Here is an 18,946-nt window from a genome sequence, read left to right as displayed (position 1 = left end):
CAAATGTGGATAACTGTCCACTCTGAACACAGCCAAGACAACTCAACCCATTTCATTTAAGCCAGTGGAGAGCCCATAGATGTTCTATTTAGACCTATTTTTATATGAAGCATCCTGTGCTGGAAGCAGCCTGCCACCTCTGCAGACAGTGTTTTTAGTCTTTCACACAGGTAGAATCCAAATGCTGTTTACATTTTTATTTTTTTGAGCAAACTCTTACTACTATGCTGAGGGAGGATCATTTACAGTATATCTTTTAGTACCCTTTTGTATATCTCCAGAAGTGGTCTGAATGTAGGTTGACTAACCATTATTGTTAATTAATAGCTGGAGAGATATTGCTAGTGGAGTGAAACTGCTGATCTCAGCTTATTCCCTGGTGTAGAAAATTATTGAATATTGATAGCAAGTGAGTTTTTTCCAGAGGTTAGTTTTTGCAGGTTCATGGCTGAAATATTAATGCAAAACCTAATGCTCACATTGCAGAATTTTGCAGCTAATATCAAGGACCAGCCAGAGGCACACCTGAAATAGGGTTTGAAATACATGTTTGTGCCTCAAGTATGGTTTTATATTTCTGTTTCAGCTCTGGAACTGTTAGTGATCATAAGTAACACTGGGTTGGAAGGGAGTATGGAGAGCTGAAAGGAGCTGAGAAGAGAAAACTAGTGACTAACTTCCGATCAAGAGTTCTGCCTCGAAGAACCTCATCTGCCATGTGGTCACATGTTTTCCATTTCTGATATCTGACACAGGGTAGAGCAAGATTTTACCTCAAGCTGTGACATTAAAGCCTTTTGGCTCACTTGCAAAGTGCAATAAATTTTATGTTTGATATTATTTTCTGCCACTAGATCCTGCCAGACCATCTTGGTAGAAGCACAGCTTCATCAGCCCTGCTAGTTGTCCTGTTTGTGCAGGACTTCTGATCACAGCCAGTGCTTGCGATGTTTTCAGGGCTGGATGGAAGTCACCTGGGGCAGGCGAACTCCCAGTTTTTTGAGAACACAGAACAGAGCTACAAATGGAGCATCATTTACCCCTGTGCACAATTCACATCCCTCAGGCTAGCTGTTTTCCGTATAGCACAGAGGAAAGTCCTAGCCAGTAGTTTTCACTCTGTAGAATGAACACCAGTGGGATTCTCCTTGTTACTGTCTTCCCTCACTGCCCTTTGCACCCAAGCTCACCTCCATGGACATGTATATGATCTTATATCAGATCTTAGTAGTAGCAATGTTCCTAAGAGACTTTACATGCCTGAAGTGGAACAAAGGGTATTGCTGGTTTTCACACAGCTTTGAGAAAAAATTTTAAAATCTAGGTGAAGTGTCGAAAGCAAGGAAACCAGCTTGCAGAATCTGCAGGGGAAAAAAAAAGGATTATAAAATGTTGCCAGTGATGGTTCCTCCGTGTGCTAAGGTAGGACTCACTGGGTTTTGGTAATTTTGGCACCGTTTTGACTAAATTCTTATACTAGCGCTCCAGTGATGAGAAACATCATTCACTAACTCAACTACCAACATGCGTCTTCTTGTAAGATGAAGCCTCTGCCCTGCTTGCTGCAGTCTTACCCATTACCGAGCAAGATGGTTCTTTCCATGTCGCCAAGGCTTCTTGCATGCTCACAGCGACTGTGGCTGCCTCACAGCACCCTCTTCTCTGCAGATGCTGTATTTCCCACAGGTGGCCTGCATCATCTCCATGGGATAGAGGACTTGCTGTGTAGACTGGCCCTTCCCAGGGATGGGGTAGCTTATGGCAGGGGCTGTTGGGAGGCTCTGTGATGGCTCCTTTGCAGGACCTGGACTATGGGACTCCTTACACAGTCACCACTGAGGGTTTTTCGTCCTGTAAAGATGCAGAAGGGGCCAAGGATTTGGCTTTCAATTTTCATTCACTAATATTTCTAGGACCCTTTTTCTGGGCTCCTCCCTTATGTCATGGAAAAAATCTATTTGCTTCATCCTCTCTTTGTCTGTCCATTGCAGTGATTCCAATGAGTTTCTTCAGTGCAGAGAATAAATGACTTTCACTCATTGAAGCTTCAGAGACTTCTGAAAAAGACAGCAGATTTGGCCCCTTTCTTTTGTATATGTCTCCCCTAGCATTCATTTTCAGGAACAAATTCCTACAATAAAATATGTCCCCCTGTATAGACCAACCCAGCCAGGCATTTAAAGTTAAAATGAAAACTGTACAAAAGGTAAGCATGTGATGACTCTCGTATCTTTTGCCCTTATGTGGGTGATAGAAATAATTACCTCTAGACATATCATTGCACTGTGCACAGTCGGCACACAGGAGATTGCCAGGTGTTGGATGCGATAGGAAATGTGCAGCCTGATTATATATTCTAGAATCCTAGTGCTGCAAAATATCTATTTTAAATGAGATGAGGACCAAGAATTTAAAGATACCACTTAATTTTTCAACTGCAGTCAAGCAACACCAGTGTTTCAAGATGAATTTGTTAATCACATGGGACTAGGGATTGTATGTGGTAATAAAAGACTAGAAAAACATTTCCTAGCAGGCAGCAATGACTGTTCCAGTCTGTTTAAGTAATTTTTTCTTTCCTTTGCTAGTTTAATTTCCCCGGCCCTGCTGCCTGCTCCAATTTATTTAAGTTGAAAGTGAATGCAGAGCTGGTGGAAGGCACTGGATTTGTGACTGTGGAAATGAAATCCATTCGGTTGCAAAGGCTGTGTGAAATTTACCCTTAACACAGCGAGGCAACACAAGATCTCAGCACCACTGAAGGTCTCCACACTGCTGCCTTCAGAGGAGGTCTGAGGGCTGTATAAGCCTCCCCCAGCCCAGCTCCATGGCCACGGCTGAGGTGTTAGTGGCAGGGCAAGCCCCACCTGCTGTGCCATCAACGCCTCCCGGCACTTGCTTGGGCAGGCAGAATCTTGGTGTTACAATTCACTTGGTTTCACCTCCCCATGTGGACTGCTGGCAGGGATGCTGAATATTACCAGCTGGAAAGGCAGCTGTCAGGGTAGGGACCACCTTGTTTTCTGAGCCCATCAGCTCCTTGACAGGAGCCCTCAAGCAGCTCTCAGGTGATTATTCAGATACATTCTCCCCTTACGCAATGCAATCCCTCCTGTAGCTCTACACCATGCTCAATATGTTAGTGAGTGACTGACTGTGCGAGCTAGTCGATAGCACACTGCTCAAAGAAATTGTTTCAGTGCAGACCCTTTCAGAAAGTCAAACCCAGACTATGTAATTCACTGCATCTCATTTCTCTCAATGCAGAGATGGGGCAAGCAAATTCACCCTCAAGGATGCCTTGATTATTTGGAAAGACAATGACTAAAAACTGGTCTGTACTGCTCAGACATGAAGGAACACATTTCTTCAAATTCTCCATAGCTATTTAGTTAGATTCATATTTACATCCTTTTTTTATGCATTTATTCCCTGTATGTATACAAACAGATGCTGAGTTTTTCTTCCCTGATGTAAGTGTTTAAGAACAAGAGAAGTTTCTCTAAACAGTGTTTTTGTGCATTTGCAAGTGTATCCATGAGAGAACAGATTGCATCCTTCTTTACTGTCTCTTAAAAAAGAAAAAAAAAAAAAGCTAGTCATAATCAGAAAGTGACAAAGCCACATAAAGATACAGCTTTTCACAGTATAAGCTTTTTATTTCCCAGATAATCAGTCATCATAGAAAGGTTTTACAGGGCTCCTCACCAGCTAATTTACCCTTTCTGCTCATTTAAACCTGACTCTGGTATTGCTGTGCAATAGCAACACTGAATTTCCCTCTACACTTCTGAGACTAATAAACTTTGTAGCAACTAACTTCACTAAAAGATTTTTATTCACATTGAGGCTATATACTTGTCACTCCTTTCCCTTCACCTGCACCTCTTTTTCCTTCCATGCTCTGCAAGACAAGAGCCCTCCCACACTTCTTTCGAAATTTGCCACTGTTTCTGTTTTTGTTTTAAAACTGATGTTATGAAAGGCAAGGCTTAGTCTAGCCAAGACTCTGAAAAAAACTGCATATGCAGGCTTTTTTTATTTTCAAACAGGCTTCTGATGATTTCTGGGTATCACCAAGTAGAGAACTTTTCAAAGTCTGTTATTACAGAAGTCTAAATAAATGCATGCATATATACATACATACATAAAATCATTTGGCTTTGGAGAACCTGAATGGAAAATAGAACATATTGTTGAGGTGAAGCACTGTGCTAAACATCAACTATAATATCACTGATGGGGGTCATACAACTGAATCCCTGAGTCAACAACCCAAATAGCACAATAGCAAAGTCCTGAAAACTGTTCAAAATTACATTGCCCTAAACTGACATGACTGTATGCTTTAAGAGCCCAAAGGGAGCATTACATAATGTTGTTTCTGTACCAGGAATGCTTCACTGGTCTGAGCAAAAAGGTTTCCTGGTTTGGATGTTGAGGCCTGTGTCTGTACTGCAAGATCACACTTTGGGAATGAGTCAAGTCGTGCTCTCCTCTCCTTTGCTGATATATCTGCAGCAGAGATAACCTTAGCCTCAGCAGCCTTCCTGCTGAATGGATCAGACTGGCGCTGAATGAATGACTCACACTGAGAAGTATACCTGGAGTATTTCACCCCTTACTTGTGGCTAAACGTGCATGAACAGGCCTCAGTGATTTTGAATTTGTTGCTCGGTGTCTTGAGGAGGGGTCTGATCCAGTACCTTCGGCCACACACAAAGCTCTGTACCATCTCACCTGGTCAAGGAGCTGAGCCATGTGGACACCAGAGATTGTCCTGTGCAGAAGTGGAGAAAAGGAGCTGCCCATCAGGATAAGGAGGCTGCTGAGGGACTTAGATGGCAGAGGCAACTCCACAGCTAAATGCTAGCTCCATCCACAAAGCCTTGCGCTAGCATTTGTGTGGACCTGCATGATCTCTGCTCATGATGCTACCCAAGAGCCTGGTCTTCCCTGGATGGGCACAGTGGGTCACTGCAGGGAGCAGCGCCAGCACAACACTCAACTTTAGCAGCTGGACACACTCCTTGTCTGCTTTCTAGAGAGGAATTAGGGCTGTACAACCTGATACACTGCCTCTGCCTCAGACTGCACTTCCTACAATTTCATACCTCGTTTTGAGATGCTACTTAGCTATGACAAAAAAAAAAAAGTAATTTTCATTGGTTTTGTGTTAAGAATTGAATGAGAGTTTTCAGAAAGCTTTGCTTTGAGGTATACTTGGGGTCTGTGTGACACAGCAATGAGATTTTTTTTCTGGTGACTTAATGGGCAGCCAAAGAAAAACTTGAGGAGAGTTCCCTTGCCAGCGCAAATTTTTGTAGGTAGAACTTGATTGCTTTATATTTTTGTACATACCAAATGCAAGAAGATACAGATTTCATTGCCACAACTGATATGGAAAATCTGTTCATCAGGGTGTAAGCGGGGCAGCCTTCTCTTTTCATAAGATGTGTCTTGTTCTATGAAGCCGTCAGATGGTAAATAAGATTCACTCCCAAAAAATTGCATTTGCTGAACCAGGATCTTTACTGTTCATTCAACAATGAAATGAATCTGCCTCTGGAGTATGACATGTAGGAATGGGACATCCAGCTCTCCCCACAGTTTTGGAGATAGGGGACCTGTTTTCTCCTGTCTTCTTGTCAGTAGTCAGTGATGTGCAAATTACAACATCTGAAGCTATTAGACTTATGGTTGTTGATTAGCACAACACCAACTGAATGAGGTAAAATCAAAGTGTTTGGATCCTCAGAGACTGTTGTAAAGGGCACACTGAAATAACAACAGGTATGTATCAGAAGTCCAGGATCAAGGAAAACAAAAGAAATTTATATCTCACTACATTTCATGCCTTGCTTTCTTGCTGAAGCTCATTTCATTTCTTTCTCATTCATTCAGCAAGATTATCCCCACTGCTTAGGTGGCCCTGCTTATTTACTTTTCCTCAGCTACCAGACTCTCTCTCAGCTACCAGAGAGGAGTTACTTCTCTGATGCTGTGGCTTTACTGTCAAAGTGGTGCTCAGTTTCCAGAGGAAACAGTCCATTTATTACCTTGCAGCCTTATTATAGAATTAAACAAGTTTTAGAATTTGGATGCTGGTTTTGGTCAGTACAGTTAGTAGTCTTGCTAAAGGTTTGTCATTTTTTTCTCTGAACTCTGTAGCCCCTGATAGGCATTGACCCAAATGCTAAAGTACACTGCACGTGTGGCACAGGGAATACCCATGGCATGAGAGAATGACAGGAATCTTTTTAACAGAAAGCTAAACTAATCTGGGTGCTAATCAAAATGCCATATATTGTGCAGTGCAAGCCTAAGGCAAACCTTTTTTTCTCCCTTAAAATCCATAGCTAACTTATTAGCAGTCTCACTAAGTGTCTGAGGAGAAATCCATTGGTTACATCTGAGCACCTGTGAGAGGTTTCTTAATAAACAAGAGCAGAAAAATGAAGTTAAAGAAGAACGTTGATTCCAGTTAAATCATTTGCAAACCAAGAAACTTATTTTCTCTCCTAAACCTCACCTCCTTTTTGTATAACTCTTTCTCATACAACTAGAAACAATCGGCTTCAGCTGCTAACAAAGTTCATATCTGCACTTGGCTATGACCAAGACCTTCAGAGGATATTTACTAGAGAAATCTCTAGATTTCATTTACAAATTCTGAATGGTTACATTTTGTTTTGAGTTTAACTCTTACATGATGAAGTTTACTTCTTGGAGTTTGAACAGGTACTACCCTTCTCATCCTCTTTAGCTAGGGGATTATTTGTCTAGGACAATTACTCAGTAATTATCTGTATAATAGAGATTATAACATGCCTTTGAAGAAAGATAGTAATAAGTGGCCAGCTTGGCCAAAGAGAATTCAACAGTACAACAGCATAAGTAGCTGTTATGCTCTAAAAAATTTCCTCAAATAACAGAAATATGAAGGGTTAATTCTGGCCTGAGACGGTTATTGTGCTAGTACACAAGACTAGTGGCACTAGTCTGCATTGGTAAAAAATGCAACAAGTATTAGATTCTACAATAGCAGCTGGTAAACAGCATTTCCCATGCTTCCCAGGGTAATGGATAGAGAGGAGACCGTTGGACGGATGTGAAATTCATCTTCTGGAGCAGGTTCTCTGAGACCCTTCTTCACACAGACTTCCTACCCTTACAATAGCATGTGGTTGCTATGGAAAAACATACCAAAGCTTAGTTTATTGTGAAAAAAACCCAAAGTGTGATGGTTCATCTGCGTATCATTCATTGACCAGAAGGGCTGAGAGAAGCCAGGCAGGTATTTAGAAATGTCTATAAAAATTAGCTTATAGAAAGCACTAAGGCCCCAGTCTTGCAAACTACTCCCAAGCACATATATATGTACGGGAATTCTTGAAAGGTCAAGATCCACGTGTGTAGGACACTTTGCTTTATGTTACCTTGTTCCCATTTCTACCTCTTCAACATTCAGATATTTCTATGCCTAGTTTATGAAATGTCTTTCAAGGGGGCTTATTAAAACATCTGGTGTTATAGAATACCCATAGAAGAAAAATTTCAACTCATATGCACGGAGTGACACTGATACTAAAGACTGTGCCTTTTTAGTCATAGAGAAAACCAGCATCAAATTACTCATGCAAACAACAAAGTCCAGTAAGTATGTCTCCCATTTGGGTGGAAGGCTCTTTGAAATTGAATTATGGGCCACGAGTTACACAATACATGAGCTGAATCTTTCTGAACAACTAACAAGAATGAGAAAGAAAATAAGTATAAGTAAATCAAGAATTGCAGCATATTTTAGAACAGAGACAAATATGCATAAATACAAGTTTCACCCAGTATTCAGAATATAGAATATAAAATATAGAATCTGGTCTCAGAAAGTAGACCATTCTATCAACTCCTGTGTGACATTGACACTCTGCCTGTGAAATGCAGATAACAGCATTTCCTCACCTCAGGGGTGTGAAAATACTATTGGTCAAGATACTTATCCTTCAGAACCCATAGTAATGAAGGTTGACAGGTATCAAAGAGAGCTAGGTAGTCAGGAAAAAGTTTCAGTTTTAAAAAGATGATAGGGTTTTTGGGGGGGGATGGGACGTTATGTCAGGTAATTAAAAAAATGGGCTGAATCAGGCCATCTAAGAATTTGGGTAAGAATTCTTTGTGTATAAGAAAGCACAGCAGTATATGTGTAGTTCCACCAAGGTCAGGTAAGAGTTAAGTAGGACACAGGCTGATCTGTCAGATGTTGGGTCTTACCTGTGTGTGGTCCAGGAAGTCATTTCACTCTACCCTTTCCAGAAAGTATGAGTGCAGTTCAGGGGAAGAGGTATCAGAATTACCAGCATAACTTCTGAGCTGCAGTTTCAAGTGATTTCAGAGCAGAGCCTGCAGCAGCTGGGAATACAGCAATACCAGAGGAGAGAAGTAAAGATTTTCTGTGGGTTTTACTGCATCATTTGCACAGCATATTAGGGAAGAGGATCTTGAACCTCTCTTCCATTTCCCCTCTGCTGCTCTTTTTTATTCTCTACAGTCAGCAAAATGCAATTATCCACTAAAGCTTAGGTGGGGACGTGAGCAAAGTTTAAAGCTGGGGAGAATATCCTATGTTATTTTGTTTATGCAAAATTTTGCATAGGGGCATTCCCATGCTTTCAGTGATGTGTACAAAACAGCAGTGAGTTTTCTCTGCATCAGGGTCTGATTAAAAACAATTCTGGAAGCTAAGATACTGCCTCAGAAAAAGAAGCCACTGATACTGAGCTGAGATTCCCAGAAGTAATTTCCTTGCTTGCTCTCTCTAACCATGCCGTTTTAGAAGTAGCATATCAGAGCAAATGAATCATGTTACACTGTGTGTCACTCATTCATTTACTTTTCTGAAGTCAACCTGCACAGCCCAGGCATCTGCTGTCATCTGTCATAGGGTTACTATCTCTGCCAGTATAGGGTCTACTAGCAGAAGAGTGAGTGACAACTGGACTTTGCATGGACAATGTAGAATAGGAAAGCATTTTACGTTGCTGCTTTTTATTATTTGAATTTGAAATCTATGTCTTTCTTACAATTTAAAAGAGGAAGGAGCATACAAGCCTTTCTAGAAGATGAGGTTTTTTTAAATTGGTGAAATATATGGTGTTTAATATTCCTTTCATCAGTAACGTATTCCTGCACAGTCTCTTCCATGTGTTAACTAATGGCTTTTGTATTATCACTGTTAAGTATTTTATACATTTAAGTCACTCTATGTTCTGTTTACCATTTTTGTGCTTCATTTCTTTTACTGAAATTAAAATATACCTTTCTCTTCTTGTTCAGTGTTAAATTTCACTTGCAGTTGTGTTTGGATTTCAAACAGTGTGGGTGGAGGGGACTGTTTAAATGTCATCTCAAATTAAGACATTTCCATAGGAATGTGAGCAATTACGTTTAAACTTTTCTATTACCACTGGTTTTGTTTGTTTGTTTGCTTGCTTTTAATTTTTCTTCCACATTTCAATAAAACTCAGTCAAAGATTTAAAACTATGTCACAAAAATTTTAGACTATCTGTAATTTCTCTTCCAAAAAATATCCTATTTTTCTCCTTTTTTTTTTTTTTCTTTTTCCCCTCTTCTAATCTTATCTACAACTATTAATTTTTAAGTTAGATACTGGAAGCTATAGGGGCAGTAGTTGCTCTGCTTGCTAGTAAATGTGCATATCTGTTTTGGTATATAAGATGAATTTTGTAACAGTTCTGTACACACAGTCCACCCAGGTACAATGAAGCATTGACAGCAAGGAGTCTGGCAACATGTAATTACACTTCCTCATTCCTTCAGAAGAAATATTCTTGAGAATATGCTCTTAGGATTTTGATGGGTCAGTTCTTTTAAATTAAGGGTCCTAACTGGTTTTTATTGTTTGAATGATAAATGAACAGGGCACAGAGGTTAACAACTTCTTCGGGGCATGCTACTTTCTCTTAGCTGTTTTGCTGACTGGAGGGAAGTCATGGGAGGGAGGGTATTGATATTGTGGGGAGGCAATGTAAATGGAAGAGTGTGTTGTTACTAGCAGAGCTTTGCATCTAGTTAGCCTTTAGTGTGCATCACACATTTCCACTACTGGAAGCAGGAAAAAGTTCAATAAGCTACCAAGGAAATTATATGTGCAGATGGTGACAAACTAATGTATATGATCAGGCCCTTACTCAGCTCTCACCAGCTGCATTGGATTAGTGTACCACAAGTATTTCACCGTCTACTTCATAATTTTGGCTTTCTTATGCTGAGACCAGAAGATCTTGCCAGAGATCACCTCACCAGACCTCACTGCATTGAAGCCAGGCTAATGACTCCACGGGACTTGGGACACTAGTCCTTCAGGAGCCCATACGAGAACCCGAGGTCATCTTCAGTCTGGAATAATGGTGTAAATCATGTCCTAGTGCTCACCACCCAGTAAGACTCCTGTTTAGTTGAAGACTTTCTCCCTGGTTCTGGGAAGCACTTGCTTTGATTCCAGGAGAAGACCCTAAAAAAATTGTGCCGCCAGACACCCCATGAAGTCCTCCCCAATCACCTGCTCCATAACATCTTGGCTGCAAGCAATCCTGAGCACAGAGGGACAGAGCCCCTGTGTGAGGGGGAAAGGGGGATTCATCCTTTTGCAAATGTAACTGAAGTCTTAACAATCGGTGATCAAACTGTATGATATTCACTCATGGAGTATATTTGGGAACATTCCAACTATTGAACCAGCAAACTGTGATGGCCATAGAGCAGACTGAAGCCCAGGGAAATAAACTGAAGCGAAACCCTTTATACACTATTCCCTAGAAGCTGAAAAAACAGTCACATATAAATAAAGAATTGCAAAAGCATTTCCTCACTTAAAAGGAAGATTAAGCCTGTGTGAGGCAAGGCATCAAAACTCCCATTTGTGCTGAAAATCATACTTCAGGGAGGAAAGAAGTGCAAATCTTAATTACTCTATGAAAAATAACATCCATCACTCACGAGGTTCACACAGCAGTGCTCAGCACCCACGTTGATGTGCCCTGCTAGATTGGTAGGCTGGGGTAGAGTATCACCCCAACACAGTCTCCATGCAGATGTGCCACCAGCAATGCTCTGATGGTGAATAATTCATGTCAATTGACTTGTTAGATAAATTACATCGTTTTCTGAATCTGCAAAGAAAGCATAATCATCTCAAATGCTCCTATTATTCTGAATTTTTCAATGACTTTTTCTCCTCATGAGAGAGATACTTTTCCTTACCATTTATAAATCTGTGCTAGGATTGTGATGCATGCAGATGAGTAGCAGGTGGGATTGCTTACAGTCTATCCCTTCCACTTTTTCTGGAGCAAAAGAAAATCTAGTTAATTTTAAACAGCCAATGTGCAAGTTACCTACTATTTGTAACTCTTTTTTCTCTATGTATTGGCTTTGTGTGGCAAGGTTTTGGTAGCGGGGGGGTTACAGAGGTGGCTTCTGTAAGAAGCTGCTGGAAGCTTCCCCTGTGTTTGAGAGAGCCCATGCCATCCAGCTCTAGGATGGACCTGCCGCTGGCCAAGGCCGAGCCATACAGCGATAGTGGTAACACCTCTGGGATAACAATTTTAAGAAGGAAGAAAAGTTGCTGGGACAGACAGAAGTGGCAACCGGAGAGAGGAGTGTGAACGTGTAAGAGAAACCACCCTGCAGACCCCCAGGTCAGTGCAGAAGGAGGGGAGGAGATGCTCCAGGCACCGGAGCAGAGATTCCCCTGGAGCCCGTGGGGAAGACCCTGGTGAGGCAGGCTGTCCCCCTGCAGCCCAGGGAGGTCCACGGTGGAGCAGATCTCCACCTGCAGCCCGGGGAGGACCCCACACCGGAGCAGGTGGGTTCCTGAAGGAGGCTGTGACCCCATGGGAACCCCGTGATGGAGCAGGCTCCTGGCGGGACCTGCGGATCTGTGGAGAGAGGAGCCCACGCTCGAGCAGGTTTTCTGGCAGGACTTGTGACCCCATGGGGGACCCATGCTGGAGCAGTCTGTGCTCTAAAGGACTGCAGCCTGTGGAAGGGACCCACGCTGGAGCAGTTCGTGAAGAACTGCAGCCCGTGGGAAGGTCCCACATTGGAGAAGTTTGTGGACGACTGTCTCCTGTGGGTGGGACCCCACGCTGGAGCAGGGGAAGAGTGTGATGAGCCCTCCCCCTGAGGAGGATGAAGTGGCAGAAAATAACATGTGATGAACTGACTGTAAACCCCATCCCCGTCCCCCTGTGCTGCTGGAGGTGTTTGGTAGATAATCCGGGAGTGAAGTTGTGCCCGGGAAGAAGGGAGGGGTGGAGGGAAGGTGTTCTGAGATTTGGGTTTATTTCTCATTACTCTATTCTGGTTGATCTGTAATAAATTGAGTTAATTTTCCCCAAGGTGGGTCTGTTTTGCCCGTGATGGTAATTGGTGAATGATCTCTCCTGTCCTTATCTCAACCCACGAGCCCTTTGTTATATTTTCTCTCCCCTGTCCAGCTGAGGAGGGGGGAGTGATAGAGCAGCTTTGGTGGGTACCTGGTGTCCAGCCAGGGTCAACCCACCACACTCGACTAAGAATATCTTTTTTCCCCAACACAGGCTAATGTGCGGAAAACTTTTCCCATGTTACTACAACGTGTATTAATTATTCAGGTTTTTTTAAATGTCATTTTAACTTTTCTGTACTCTTGTAACCACAGACATCTCCAGTGTTAATAAAAATACATGAACATGTACTTTTATGATAAAGTTTTGGAGGCTTAAGTAAGTTTTTAGTCTTTCATGGTCTTACAACTCCTTCTCAAGTCTTATTTTGGCCTTTATGCATAACAACAGCATATCTAAGGAGCAGGGAGAGGGGATGTTTTACTCAGCATAATAAGCTCACTTCCAAAGGATTCCCTCAGCATGAAGACCTAATTCATTTCAGCAATTATAGGGCACCATCCAAAGAGAAAAGAGAGATTCACTTCATTAAATCAGCAGTGAATTGTATTAAGAATGTATATTGAACTGATAATCAAACCCCTTCAATTCACATGTTATTTGTTTTTACACAAACTCTTTTTAAATGATTATTTGGGGCAAGTTTTTTTCCATTTTGTGCAATGCCTCCATCACTCTGGAAGCAAATCCCTTTGTCAGTGAATATCTGCCCCAGCTAATTCATGTCACTCAAGTACCCTGCATGCATATCGCTTAAGGTAAGGATATGTTGGTGGTTTTTTTATCCATATTGCTTCACACCAATCAGCTACATGGATCATAAAAAGGGCAGGAGTCCTTTGGTCCCATAGCAAAAGCCAAGAGGTGTAGTAATTTCTTTTCTCTCTATGAGTACAGAATATTTTTTTTTATCCTCTGGCTTGCTGCCAGAATTGATGACTGCAGCTGTGTTTTGCAGTCCAAGCTTGCCCCTTTCTCCCACTCTGAAATGTCACACTGACTACTTTTGTGATGACTTACTGGATCTCTGCTGTTCCCTGTTTTGTTTCTTTTTTTAATGGCTCTACTAGCTGCTGCACTGCTTGCTTTCATAGCTGGTATCCCAAATCTTCTTTCTACAAGGAGACTGCTGGATTTGCTTCTTGAGTGATCCTCCCTGAACCTGAAAAATCTGTGCTCTGCTTGCCTCACAGAGTGGCAGTCTGGCCAGAGCAGCACCCTCTAAAGAACACCCTAGTGGGTTTCTTTCTCTCATCTCCTGTCCTTAGCTTCAGCAGGTCACACCTTTTCAGAAAGGGTATTTTTATGGCATACTACTGAACACAGGCAGTTCAGTCCCTTCCTTCAGGCTAAATTATTAAGCCCTTCAGCCCTGGTACTCTGTGAGACTTACACTGGATACGGACATCATAACATTTTGTTAGATTCCTCATACACAAAAGTAGATCAAAGTGAGATTTCAGTGGATATCAAGCCCCTAAATACAAAACTGTGAAGATAATCAATATTCACATGCTGTTTCTTACACTCAAGGTACATAAATTCAGACAGCTGAAGATACTTGTCCTGTTTCACGTTCTTAGGTGTGATGTCTAACCATGACTCTACTGCTGAAAAATAAATTCCTGTACTGCTGTTCTCTGTCCCTAAATGCCCTTCTCAGAGCACTGATTCCTTGTGTCCCAATGTGGTCACCACTCCCCCTGGGCTACCCAGGGAGCAGTTTAGTGGGGACATACAAATCAAGAGTTTATGTGCTAAGTCCCTATTTAGAAGTAGCACTCAAAATTTACTAAGGCAAACAACAGACCTTGAACATTTATGAAAAATTGTATCACTTTAATATAAATAAAATGCCCTAAATGTCTTCATGTCATCACATTTCAAATTGCAATAATAATTCATTCCTCCGTTACAGAAACACTGAGAAGCCTTTAAAGTCTACACCAGGGCTCTATTATTACACTGATAAACACAGAAAAAAAACTTTCTCAAATCAGAATCGTAATTGTTCTTCTCATCTTAACTCTTACAAATCCAGCAGTAACTTGAAATCAGATAAATGACTGTGATATTTCTTATCATGAGCATGTGCCTACATAGCTGGCTGCCCTAAGTGAGCTCTAATAGTTCCCAGTACACACTTGCTGGCTTTTTTTGCTAAACACACCGATATTATGGCAAGCAAAATTTCAGTGAAAGCAGCTGTCTGGACAACTTGTCTGATCTTCTCAAGATAACAGTGAAGCACTTTCAAATTTCTCCCAATTTTCTGTCTGAAAGGTACTGAAGTATAATCCTAGGAAGTAAATTCTCTGGGCTTTTAAGACTCTCATTAGTCCTAGGAGGAGTTTCTTACATAGTTAGAATTAAAAAGACCTTAAGAGCACAGCTGGTTGGAAAATGTTGACCAAAAAAAAAAAAAAATTTATGTGCTTTAAAAGCCAAATTTGTTTTACTTGGCAATGCACTGTCAAATGTGCTAAGCAAATTGTTGAACCATAAATTGTGTGTACAGTTAGCACTGTCACTTTAATTGTTAGAGATGTTTTTATATGGTGAAGATAGTCTTCCAGTAATCACAGACCAAGTGATTTAGTCTTGCAGTTGTACAAACTGTGAGGGTTTGTCTAATTGTGAAAATAGGTCTTTTAACAGCATACCACAGTAGCAACAAGTCAATGCTGCAGTTACAAGTTTTGTTTTTGACAGAAAGCATTGAGTGTCAAAACAATTTCTTGGCTGTTATCAAACTGATGAAGCTGTGCAGTTGGGATAAAGCTGATAAGTAGGCATGGGCAATCTCAGGTGGAGGTAAAGGAGCAGAACAGACTTACAAGGGGCTGGCTCAGAAACCACTGAAAATACTGCAGACAACCTTTTTATTCTTTTTGCAGGTCTTATCTCTGGAATATGATGTGTTTCAACTCTGCTAAACAGACTGTTCAGAAATTCTCAAAGGGAACAATTTTTCTATCAGAGAATGAAATTTTGTCAAATTTCAAGTGTTTGCAGAGACATTTTGATTTCTGTGAGGGTGTGATAGGCTAGGCAGGGTTTTGAAATGTGCCAACAACTCTTTCTAACATCTCTGTAGCCTACCTGCCTGCTGGAGATTAAATAGCTCCCAGACTTTTCAGTTCCTGCCTCAAGCAGGAATTGTAGGTTTTCTGGGATTTTGAGGTTACAATTATGAATCTAGCTGCCAGTCATAAGAAGGAGCTGGGAGACAAGACCTGTAATCTACAGGCTTAGAGCATGGAAACTAGCACTTCTAGGGTTTCCAGTCTCCAGCTGTTAATAAAGACCTGGTTTTCCCTCACACCACCAATTTTGGCTAGAATCCTTTAAAAATCACATTGTTGCTGAAATCCGGAATAAAACTGCTTAACAGCAATGAGAAGTTAAGAAGCAGGCACTTCTTTATTGCAGCGCTGGGCACACAGGGGATCAGTCCACCTAGTGTGTGCACCTGTCTGGTTCAATCATGCAGGTTAAATACACACTTGTTATACATATTCACTAAATTTCTGGGAAATGTCATACATAATCATCAACTGTCCGATAAATTGTTAGCATATGTAAATGTCCCTTTTACGCAGGCGTGGTGATGTCTCTGGTGGTCTTCAGAAGCCCTCTGGTGGTCTTCCATAGTCTTCCTCACTTTGTCCGATAGTTGACCTCTCTTATGTGATTCTGCGCAGTATGATTTTCGCCATCATGTATTAGATTTACATAAAAGTACATTCAATGTCAATTCTTAAATTTAATGTTTCTAGTGATTGGCCCTCAGTCACACCACCTTATCAATATTCTTATACTAAAACATTCATTGGTTAATCTTACTTAATTCCACTAACTGGAATCTTGATCAAAGTGGGGTTTCTAAGCAACAGAACTAAGGTCCATAACGATCTCTCTTAGTTTCTTAGGACAAAACACTACAAACTAACAAATCAGTCGAAGTTTCTATGGTTAACTAATTTTAGACAATACTTATTTTCTTATGACTGTATACAGCACATTTTGTATGTTCCTAAGTTTCGATGACTACATTGCGAGCTTCAAACCCCTATATTCTACAGTCTTTACCTTTTGATCAAACCCAGCTTATATAAAATTGTAACTTATCAGAATATTTGTAACAACACTTTGACATTTCCAAGAGGTATATTTTTTAAAAAGTGAAAATTCACAACTTCAAAATTATATTGAATTTTAGAATTCCTAAATCCTCTTCAAAATTAAATTATTTTATCCACTCACTTCTTTTAATCACTTTGCAGTTATTTTCAATATATTTAATTTATATTCTACAATATTCTCGCATTAAGGCTCCCAGTTCACCCTGCCCTTTTTTTTTCTAGTCATTGTGTCTAACTGATGCTAGTATTTTTTTTAACAAGTCATCAAATCAGTATTTTTAAGTGCTTAAGTCTCCATTTTTACAGCCATTGTTGCTTTTTTTCCTCATGAAACTTGGCCCTTAATACCCCCAGCATAATCAACTGATACTGAAGCTGAAGGAGGGATGTGCTTGGTCTCACTTCTGGTTTTTGTTCATCTTCTTCCTAGACTCCCTGTAATGCTACAGACTTGTGTTAGTGTACCTCCCTTTCCTTTCTAAATCCTGTTGCATCAGACTCCCAGAGCCATCTGCAGTCCTTGCAAGTTACACTATCATTAGCCTTTGATTTATCAGGTCTGTTTCATAAATTTGTTGTTTATGAATATGAAAGTCTGTATCTTCCAACTCTGTTCAAGCTGCAGAACATAGAATCTCTCTGCTCATACATAATCAGTCAGGCATATTTCCAGCAAAATTGACATACCCATAGCAGATCATTGTACTGGAAAAGGTGGTTGTTTCTATTTGGCTGGGTAATTATCAAAATTTGGGGAAATGTGGGCCGTATTCTTTTTGGATGAAAATCTATAGCACAGTATGTGGGCATTATCATTACCGTTATTTGCTCCCTTAGAAACCGTACCCCCCTGACTTCTCCCAGCTGTGCAGGGAAGGCTTTCATTTGCACTCTTGTTTGTCTGCCTCTGACTTATTTCCCCTTCCTCTCTGGTTTCTCCTCTCCCTTTCTTACCTTCTTTTCTGTTCTCGCCCCATACATTCTTAAGAGAACTTCTGCAAAGCTCACCCTCTGCTGATGCTCACACAACAGTTTTGACTCAACCCCTGATTTTGAAACATAAGAAAATCCATTAACTTTAACTGTCCCCCCACCCCATCTTGATGTTCCTGCTAGATGACTCCAAGCATCAACGGTGTCCTTTGTCTGTAGCTATTTTTCACTGCACAAAAGAGCATCGTGTGAATGCTTAATGCACCTATTCACTCAAACAAATTCTATGATTATCTTTTCTTCTTCCAGGACTCTTAATGGTGGGTCATTAGTAACTCTTTCCTGACAATTAGAAGCAAGGGCAAAAATAGAAACTCTTTAAAACAAGTAGTCTGCTTAGTTATGTCCTGCAAACAGTAACTGAACATTCCCAGCTCCTGTTTTTGTGTTAACCCTTTGGGATCAGTCTCAGTATAAGAGTTGTACCACAAATGGGGTTCATTCACCTGGTGTGCAAGCCAATAACACACAGAGTTGAGGTATTTTCAAACTGATTTCATTGATGTGCATGAATGGGTGCCTGCTGCAAGACATCACCCCCTTGACTCAAAAATCCTCATAATTATACAATTAACTAATACATTTTCATTGTTATTTTCCTTAATGATCAGTTCTTTCATCTTCACCCCTCATGTAAATTAGTGTGCAGACTCTCTTCTTCCTTCATTGTTGTCTTTTGGGTAGGTGTTATCATTTGAGTAGGTGGTCAATGAGTTGGTGGTCACAATCTCCCCCTGTAGGAATAACTTTTTACCTACTTCTTCCCTAATCTTGGCAGTTCCAAGTGGTTCTTCGAGGTTTATTGATCAGACCACAATCCATTACCTTTTCTGACATAAACATAAAGCTCCATTTTCTAGTAGTTAGTTCCTAAATCCTAAATCATGTCTAGGTATTGTTTCCCTATTTTAAATATTAACTGAGGGGGCTGTACACAGGACTTTAGCAGCTCCCTGGTTGTTTCAATCATATTATACGTATTTACTGATAACAAAGGCAGGTCTCTGAAATGTTCTTTTACTTAGGACATTGACAGGTACAAAAACAAGGTGACCTGGTTTACATTAGAAAGGCAGCAGCAGGGTACACAGTAACATGTTATTTGTCAGAACAGTGTCCTACAGTTTGGCAGAGTCTGGAATTCATTTGCCCTATGGATTACACAGTTAAAGTAAATTATTATTCTGACCAGGAAGAATTTAAAGTATAGAGCACCAAAATTAATTTAGGTGCCAAATGGCTCTTGGGTTATTTTACAAGGGTCTGTTTGGGAGGAAGCAATGAAGTGTTTCCAGACACCCCACTTTTATAGCTGGGAAGTGTGGTGATGTCTGTTAACC

The sequence above is a fragment of the Buteo buteo genome, chromosome Z (assembly GCF_964188355.1).
Source record: "Buteo buteo chromosome Z, bButBut1.hap1.1, whole genome shotgun sequence".
NCBI lineage: Eukaryota > Metazoa > Chordata > Aves > Accipitriformes > Accipitridae > Buteo > Buteo buteo.
This window is presented reverse-complemented; position numbering follows the sequence as displayed.